Source organism: Erpetoichthys calabaricus, chromosome 14, assembly GCF_900747795.2.
Source record: "Erpetoichthys calabaricus chromosome 14, fErpCal1.3, whole genome shotgun sequence".
Classification (NCBI taxonomy): domain Eukaryota; kingdom Metazoa; phylum Chordata; class Cladistia; order Polypteriformes; family Polypteridae; genus Erpetoichthys; species Erpetoichthys calabaricus.
The window spans coordinates 2,977,278-2,986,804 of NC_041407.2; positions in this window are offsets into that span (position 1 = coordinate 2,977,278).

The window sequence follows — 9,527 nt, forward strand, 5'->3', positions numbered from 1 at the left end:
TGCAGTATAGTAGTGAGTCCTTGGAACTGTAAACGTATGTTTTGGACGAAAACACATCCGACCACTTGTGGAATTTTAATTGGGAGACTTTTCAAAGCGGCCTACCAGAAAAAGAAAAAAAAAAAAGCAAACTTTTGTTGGGAAACTTCCACCTCTTCCATGTGTATCATATTAGACATTTGTATGTATTTCTTTTAAAAGGAAGATTACATTTTTGGGTGCGGATGCTTCGCAAGGCTTTTTCTTGGACTCGCGCAAAAAGTGTGTGTCGTCTTCAACGTGCAATAGATGTGCTGATTTAAACATTCTCTTGCGTCACCGTAACACCTGACGAGTGCTTGTGTGAGTATGTTTGTTTTACTTTGTGGTTTTAATGGATCAATGGGGTATATAATAAAGCAGGGTTCTGAGGTACCCGTATCAGATTTTACCAAAAAACAAGAGTATGAATAGTGACACTGGAGGACAAGAAACAGAACAAAGTCATTTGACAAAGTAAGAATATTTTTATTTATTTTAAATACACATAAGTGTATAGTTGTTCACATTATATATGTAAAAGTGTGTGTGTGAGTGTTTATATAATGTATTTAATATTCTATATAGTATATACGTTAAGTATATAGTGTGTATATATACAGTATATATATATATATATATATATATATATACATTTATATAATGTATGTAATATGTATATAATATTACATATAAAAGTGCATATGTCATAACATATACAATATATGTGTGTATATATGTAATATATATGTATGCATATGTATAGTGTATTATTGTGTGTGTATATACTTATGTGTTGTAAGTATATAAAAAGATATAAAGTATACACAAGTGTGAATGTGTGTGTGTATGTATGTGTGTGTGTATGTATATATATATAATATATATATATATATATATATATATATATATATACATACACACATACACAATACTGTATATATATATCAGTATTGTGTGTGTGTGTATGTATGTATATATATATATATATATATATATATATATATATATATATATATACATACACACACAGTATAATGTGTGTGTGTATATATATATATATAATATATATATATATATATATATATATATATATATATATATATACACAGTATAGTGTGTGTGTGTGTATGTATGTGTGTGTGTGTGTATATATATATATATATATATATATATATATATATATATATATATACACATATATACACAGTATAATGTGTGTGTATATATATATATATATATATATATATATATATATATATATATATAATATACACACACACACTTTTTTCTTTTTCTTTTTTCTTTTTTTTTTACAAACACATACAGTGGGCTCTGTAAAGTCGCAAACCTACAGTAAAAGGTTTTAAGAAGTGTGCACTGATGTTTTTATCAGATTGTTGCTTCTTTTTCCTCATTTCTTGTTCTATCTTAGTCCCACTGTATGTGTTTGTGTGTGTGTGTGTATATATATATATATATATATATATATATATATATATATATATATATATATATATATATATGTATGTATAAAATATGAGAGAGAGAGCTGAATAGATAGTTCTAGCTATATCAGTATGCGCGCACACACATTAATATTTAAAAAGCAGGCAGGTCATCAGCTGAGTTCCGCTCCGAGCCGCGTTCTTGCCCAGACATTTTTTATTCCCCATTTTGTGGTGTAACATTGCTCGCTCGGCATGTGTCTGGAAGGTGCAGCATGTTACGTTTAGAAGGGCTTGCGCTGACCGACTATCTTTGATGTACCTGCTTTTCTTTTTTATTTTTTTTTATAATGTAGCTACACGTTGGTGTTGTGGGGCTTTAGATAAGAGCTGTACCTACTGTGTGTAGTGAGACAGTTTTATTGTAGTAATAAATCCATGATATATAATGATGCATTGCACCTGTGGATTGTGTTATAAAGGCCAAAATATTTTTTTTCTGTAAATGCTGTCAGTGTGTGGCCGCAGTGATGGGTTTGGCAGTTTGTGTAATGAACGGTAGCTGTCGTTGCACATGTGGGCAGTGGGACATTTCCATTGCAGTGTCTCCCATTTGTTAAACCATCTCGCTGAACTCTTAATATGGGCCTTAAAAAAAGAAATGTACTGTCAGCCTTGTGTGACTTGATCCATTTGTGGAATGCAGAAGACCTGGGCCGGTTAAAGTCCACTCCCCACCTTTAAAGTACCAGCGGCTCCTTCGTCCAGCTCACGGCTGCTGCTGTTTGTTTCCTCTTTGTTTAGAAATGGCCACCTCCTGTTAGAAACGGTGAAACTCCAGGTGTCGCTGCTTGTCTCTTCTACGGCCCTCTTGTTGTGTGTGATCAGTGATAGCAGGATGATTAATCAGGCATCATAACCCAGAGACCCTCGGCCAAAGGGCGTCTACGCCGAGCGATGCTGTAGATGTTGCCTTGTGTGTGATTCGACTTGCTTTCAATGTTATGCTGTTGGGTAACAAAAATGAGCTGTGCGAGTGCTTAATCTCACGTGGAAAGAAAACTGTAAAAAAACAATAAAATAAAAAATTTATTGAAATATTATTATTAGATTATAAATTGCAATCAAGGGTGAGGATTTTATTACAGTGTATCTTTATTAAAAAAAATCAAATGTGCATAATGGGCACAAGCTGTGAAAATAATATAACTGTACATTGTGAACCTTGGTTTCTTTATTTTCTGTATCATATAAAATGTATAAAAGTATAAAAACCGAAATGAACTGATGTGCAGGGATATCTGTGTGTGAAGCGTACCATCGGCTGTCTGAGCGCTCGACTCCGCTCCGCGATATCCCGGTTTGACTTCATCCTCTATTTAATGGAATCTAAGTGTTCATGTAGTTCTATACGCTCTTTGCCTGCAGGTCAGTTGTAATGAAAACTAGGATGTGACTGTGACCTTGTTGTTCTCATTTTGTAAGGTCTGAAATCAAATCATGGGCAGAAATCCAGTAAAACATGAAATAAAGCAGCGTAAGTCACAATTCTGGCTCTGCGTGCCGTTTCCATTTCAGTCTTGTGAAGTGAAGGGACTTGTGACCCGTTTCTGCTCTCCGTCTGTCTGTCTCTGTCTGTCTGTGGTTGAGACTTCAATTCTCTCCTTAAGTGAAGTCTTTAAGTTGCCATTCTTGCCAACAACTGGGATTTGACAAAGAAATCAAATTGCCGGAGGTATCTGTACTGGAAGCAGCTCTCGGCCTGGAGACCGTGCTGCCCCGTCGAGGTGTCTTCGTGTTCCCATCTCGGTGATTTTGGACTCTGGAGGGTTGGTGCCAGCATACAAGACCTGGTAAGATGATTTAGTTTTCTCCTGTTCCTCCTTGTTTGATAAGTGTGTGTATTATTGTAACCCGGTGTTTGTTCTTTTGTCAGTGATGATCAGACATTTATTGTTCACAGCACAGGGACGTTCTCATTGGCATGCCTCCTATGACTGGCGACCACTGTGTAATACAGGCGATGGGCACTGAATAAATACAACACCAGGCGACAGCTACAAGAACGCACATCAGGCCTGGTCATATGGCGGTCAGTATGACCCGAGGATTCAAACTGCCACTCGGTTCTAGCGGTATAAGTGCCGATGGCCCGACCTGGAGGAGAGGAAAGTGAGTGGGCAGGATGGCCGAGGACCTGAACGATCCTCTTTGTCTTCGTTGGGCAGCACGTGTTCTGTACAGTGAGGTAATGTGGGTTATTCCTGTTTTATATTCATAAAGTAAGTATTGTAGGTGAAAAGATGACTATGAGACTGAAGTGCAGCGAGTCTGCTTGTATTTCTAGGGAATCTCGGCAATGCTTTATCTATTGGATAACAAATATATGAGTTTAGTCCCAGAGCAGAAGTGTTGGAACAAACAAATCTATAAAGTTTTTTTGAACTTAGTATTTGGATCACTTACACTCGATGACTGCCCCCATTGGCATCTCCAGACTCCTGATCACTTCATTTGGCTGCTCTGCCAAGCCTTTATGGCCGCCTCCTTCAGTTGACGCTTGTTTTGGGGGCTTTTCCAACTTTAGTTTCCTCTTCCATAAGTGAAATGCACTCCTGTGACTTCTCCGGCCCATGACTTTCCACCTTTTCTTGCTGATGGACCGCTTGGTTAAGCAGGCAGCATGTTTCGGGTCGTTGTCTTGCTGAGCTATGAATCTCCATCCAGTTAGCTTGGTGACATTTCTTTGGAGCTGAGCAGACGAGATGTTTCTGCACACAGAACTGATCCTGCTGCTCCCATCATCAACCAAGACCAGTGAGATTGTTTTTGAAACTGCCATGCCCGCCCAAGGCCATGGTGCTGCCTCCTCCACGCTTCATAGATGAACTGCTGTGTTGAGGATCGTCCGCAGTCCTTCTGTGTCCACACTTTTCCTTTCCCATCACTCAGGTAAAGGATCCTGCTCGCCTCCCACGTAGCATTTTGCTGCAGAAGCCTTGCGGGTTGTCTTTGTACTTCCGATCAAGGCTCTGTAAAGTCATCTTGTGTAACGTTTGTATTATTCTCCCTGTGTCTGTGACTTCTCCTGCAGCTCTAACTTTTCTTTCTCCTTCCCAAAGATATGGCTCCATGAGTGTGGCCAAGTTCCCACCCAAGGCCCCCTGGCTGTCCATGATTCTTACCGGAGGACATGGGTTCAGGTAATGCGCAGAGGAATTCTGTTTGTTATTTCAGTTTGATTTCCTTTAGCTGGGGATGGGGAAAACAGCGCCATCTAGAGGAGCAAGTGTGTCTTATGTGGACATCAGAAAGAGGCCTGAGAAGAACTTCTTGTGTTTAAAATACGTATTAATGTTGACTTCATTTCTTAATGAAGATAATGAGCTTAAAGCACACACTGAGGGTTAGAAGTGACAACTGGACCTGACCGTTTACAATATGAAGACCGTTTTACAAATCGCATTTCAGTTGTCTTCCAGTTGGAGAACAGTGCCACCTGCTGGTGGTAAACCATCACTGCTTTATCCAGCAGATTTGAGAAATACCGGGCTTTAACAATTCATTTAGCGACTCCTTAAAGGGAGGGGATCTTCTGGGAAAGATGGGGTCTCATAGGCTGTCAACCATACAACTGCAACATGTCATTTAGGAGGGTCACGCTTTGAAAATGAAGCCTTCTGCTTTTTCGGTAAGAGAATGTGATGACACCAACGTGAAACTGGCTGAATTGTCATTACACTCGGGGAGACACCAATCCAAAATGGAGTCGCTAATCAATCTGACAGCACATACAAGGCCCACATATGTACTCCACCCAAGAGGGGGCATCTCTTGCTCAAGTGTGACTGGAGGGGTGCGGTGTGGTGAAATGCCTGCCGTACCTGACAAGCCCCCCTGCTGCCCATTGACACCTAGATAGATAGACAGACAGACAGACAGACAAGGGGAAATTGACATACTCGAGCAGCAGCATACTGATGAAAAACAATATTAAAGAATTCTAAAAAATGCAGGTAAGACAGACAACAACTTTGTATAATGAACTGAACGCATGACTGTCTGTGTGGAGAATTGGGATGATGTGCCCTGCAGAATGGGGTGGGGCCAGGTCTTTGGGGCGGGGTTACTGCTGTACCGCCCACCTTTGATAGTCCGGCCCTCTCCATAAGTCTTTTGAACCCCTTTGTTCCAATTCATGTAAAGTCTGATGTTGTCTTCAGCCTACACAACAAACCCTTTGGTGTTACTCCATTGAAGTCCAGTTTTTTGGGGGGTTTTTTCCCTGTTATTTTAAAGTGCCTGACTTGGCTTTTAGTATTCGGAGATCACATTGAACTTGCAACTGCTAACTGTTGACCAGAGGTGGGTAGTAACGAGTTACATTTACTTGAGTAACTTTTTAAAAAAAAATTGTACTTCTATGAGTAGTTTTACTGCACCATACTTTTTACTTTTACTTGAGTACATTTGTGCAGAAGAAACGCTACTCTTACTCCGCTACATTGGGCAACACTCGACTCGTTACTTTTTTTCCATTATATATGCTGTATTCCGTGTATTCTTTAGCTAAAACTCCCTAAAGCGTTTCCCATTCATTCTCTATGGTAGTAGTAAACCACTACCATCCATCCATCCTGTAACCCGCTGAATACAAACACAGGGTCACGGGGGTCTGCCGGAGCCAATCCCAGCTAACACAGGGCACAAGGCAGGAACCAATCCCGGGCAGGGTGCCAACCCACCGCAGGACACCCACACACACCAAGCACACACTAGGGCCAATTTAGAATCGCCAGTCCACCTAACCTGCATGTCTTTGGACTGTGGGAGGAAACCCATGCAGACACGGGGAGAACATGCAAACTCAAACTCCACGCAGGGAGGACCTGGGAAGTGAACCCAGGTCTCCTAACTGCAAGGCAGCAGCGCTACCCACTGCGCCACCATGCTGCCAGTAAACCACTACCAATGCGATCTATTTTCTACCACTTCCGTTTTGGGGGGCGCTGTTCTGCGCTTCTTGCCTGCCCTCCTGCCTGCAGCGTCTGCCTTCATAGACGTGCTGGGGCGTTTTTTCTTTTTTTTCTTAAGTAAATCATTAAGTTTAAAATGTCGATTGCGGTTATTTCTGTTGATTGATTAATGCTTTCATTGATTATAGCTAATAGTTATGAAGTGGTCGCTATTTTTGCCTGTTGTATACAATCTATCTAGCGTCTTTCACATCTGTCTCCACTCTCACTGCCTGCGTGCAACATGTGTCGATTGATTATATGATTTAATGTATTTCTTTTTGAAATAATTCTCCGAGTTGTAAAATACATATACATTATATATAAAACGAAACTACTATATAGCTAATACTGTTAATGCATCAGTCCAGTGCCTTCTCTATCTGTTTATCTAGTGCCTTTCACATGTGAATGTACTCTCACTGCCTGCTTGCCTTTCTGCAGCACCTGTCATATAGTGCCTTTCACATCTATCTATCTGATCCTGCCTACTATACCAAATTCTATCTATCTATCTATCTATCTATCTATCTATCTATCTATCTATCTATCTATCTATCTATCTATCTATCATATAGTGCCTTTCACTTCTATCTATCTATCTATCTATCTATCTATCTATCTATCTATCTAATCCTGCCTACTGTACCAAATTCTATCTATCTTCATATAGTGCCTTTCACATCTAGCTATCTGATCCTGCCTACTATACCAAATTCTATCTATCTATCTATCTATCTATCTATCTATCTATCTATCTATCTATCTATCTATCTATCTATCTATCTATCTATCTATCTATCTAATCCTGCCTACTACACCAAATTCTATCTATCTATCTAATCCGGCCTACTATACCAAATTCTATCTATCTTCATATAGTGCCTTTCACATCTAGCTATCTGTCTGTCTGTCTATCTATGTCTAGCTGTCTGTTATATAGTGCCTTTCACATTATCTATCTATCTTCATCATATAGTGTCTTTCACATCCATCCATCCATCTATCTATTATCCATCCATCTCTCTAGCTGTTTTTTTTTCTCCTGACAGTTGTATATCTTCTATTATATAGCGCCTTCCCAGTTTATCTGTCTGGTAACTTCTCTGTCTGTGTGTTATTCAGTGATCTGTCTGACAGTGGATGTCTTACAGAACTTGTTTATGTTAATTGCAGTCTCAATTTTTACTTTTTTTTTATAAAGACCCCCCCATCTTTGTCGACTATCCGCGACTGGCCAGTCAGGGTGAAGTGAGACTTGCTGGACGTGCACAGGCCGCCTTGTTGAGTGTTGCGTATTGTGCGGTGCGCGTTCAGTCGGTTATCTCGTCCCTGTAAGGAGCCTGCGCTGTTCAAACACACTCGTTACCTGCTGTAGGTTTCGGCTTCAAAAGCTTTGTTGTGAAAAACTGAGATTTGGAACTTTGTGTTATATTTGCATCTTTATTTTGTAAAGATGTTATTTATTTTTACTCATTTTTTATTTTATTATTTGGAAATAGCAGAATTTGGACATTATTTTATATTTTTGTCTGTCTTATTACAACATTTCAGTTACTCCGTACTTGAGTAGTCTTTTCACCAAATGTTTTGGCTACTCTGCCCACCTCTGCTGTTGACCAAGCGGACCTTCTTAAAGTGGGGTTTGCCCTTTGACTTTTGCCTGCTTTTCGTTTTCTCATCTCCGCCTTCCCAGCTGCCCGTTTTGCCACCTGTCACTACAGTCCGGGGTCAAGGCGGGCCGTTTTATTCTTGGTCATCGATGTGCTTACTTTGTGTTCTCTGGGCAGGATGTCACCGTGTCGCAGCGCCTCCATTGTCCTGAACTCGTTTGCTGTTCTTATCCCCCATCAGACCCGACTTCCAGAGGTCTGTTACTCGGGCTGAGCCCCCCAGTGATGTCGGGTATGTTGTTGATTTTCCCGACTTTATCACACTGTGTCCTCTCTAGTATTTCAGACGCCCCTGCACCATTTTGGTCTGCAGCCAAGGCTGTCCCTCATCCTTTGGCCTGCAAAGGAACACCAAGGGAGCAAGCAGGACGCACACATGACTGCCTGCTCTAACCTTCTTATTAAATGACGAGCTGTGCTGCTCCTCTAAGACGGGCTAAAATTGAAGTAATCAGCGTTAACATTAGCACTGAAACATCTATTGGACTGTAGCTTGTATTGCATGTGTCATTCCAACAGATGGTGCATTACAAGCGTTTGTAGTAGTAATGTGCATTATAGTACCAATGTTTGTGATGCACCATCTGCAATGGATGTGTCTCTGGGTTGTGACATTTGGTATTGGATTTGCAAAGGCAGCGTTAGTGTCTGTGATGCTCCATCTGTTGGAGTGACAGAGACTTAGGAACTGGATGGCCACACAGGGACACAGACACTTGTGCTTCATGGCTGGTAATCTGTGTGCTAGCGGCTCCCTCTTGTGGACAAACTGAAAAATGGCACCCAAGCAAACTCCTTGTCGTGGTGATGACTGAAGTCTCGGTACGTGTTTTAATTGCAAGTGACGAAGCACAGCGGCGTGCGGGTGACTTTGGAAAACTTTAATAGCACGAAAACCTTCCCCAGTGCTGAAGGCGAGAGAACTGCAGATTCTGGGCCAAGGCATACGTGGGCCTAAAGGGCAGAAGGGTCCTCCTGAAAATGGAAACCAACCCGAGTTACCCAGCTATGGCGGTAAGGACTTTGGGGCAGTTTTGGGGTAATATTGCCATCTTGGGGTTTTATCGGGGCGCTCTTCTGATTCGTCTTGTTTCTTTAGTCTCGTTATGGGGGCCGTCTGCACTTTCTGCTCATGGCATCGTAGGGAAGAACACAAAAGTAGCAGAACTTGTGATGCATTGTGGGAGTGTTGGAAGGAGCCGATTCTCTGATGTCGTCACAAATTACACCCCCCCCCTTCTGTGGGCTTCAGTGACCAAAGCCATGCGGAAAACATCACACTTGTCAAAAATAAAATGAATAAATGGGGGCACGTTCAGGTGTGCCAGCTTGGCATCCACCCGCATCAAGGACTTCCGCAATGCCCCGGGGTT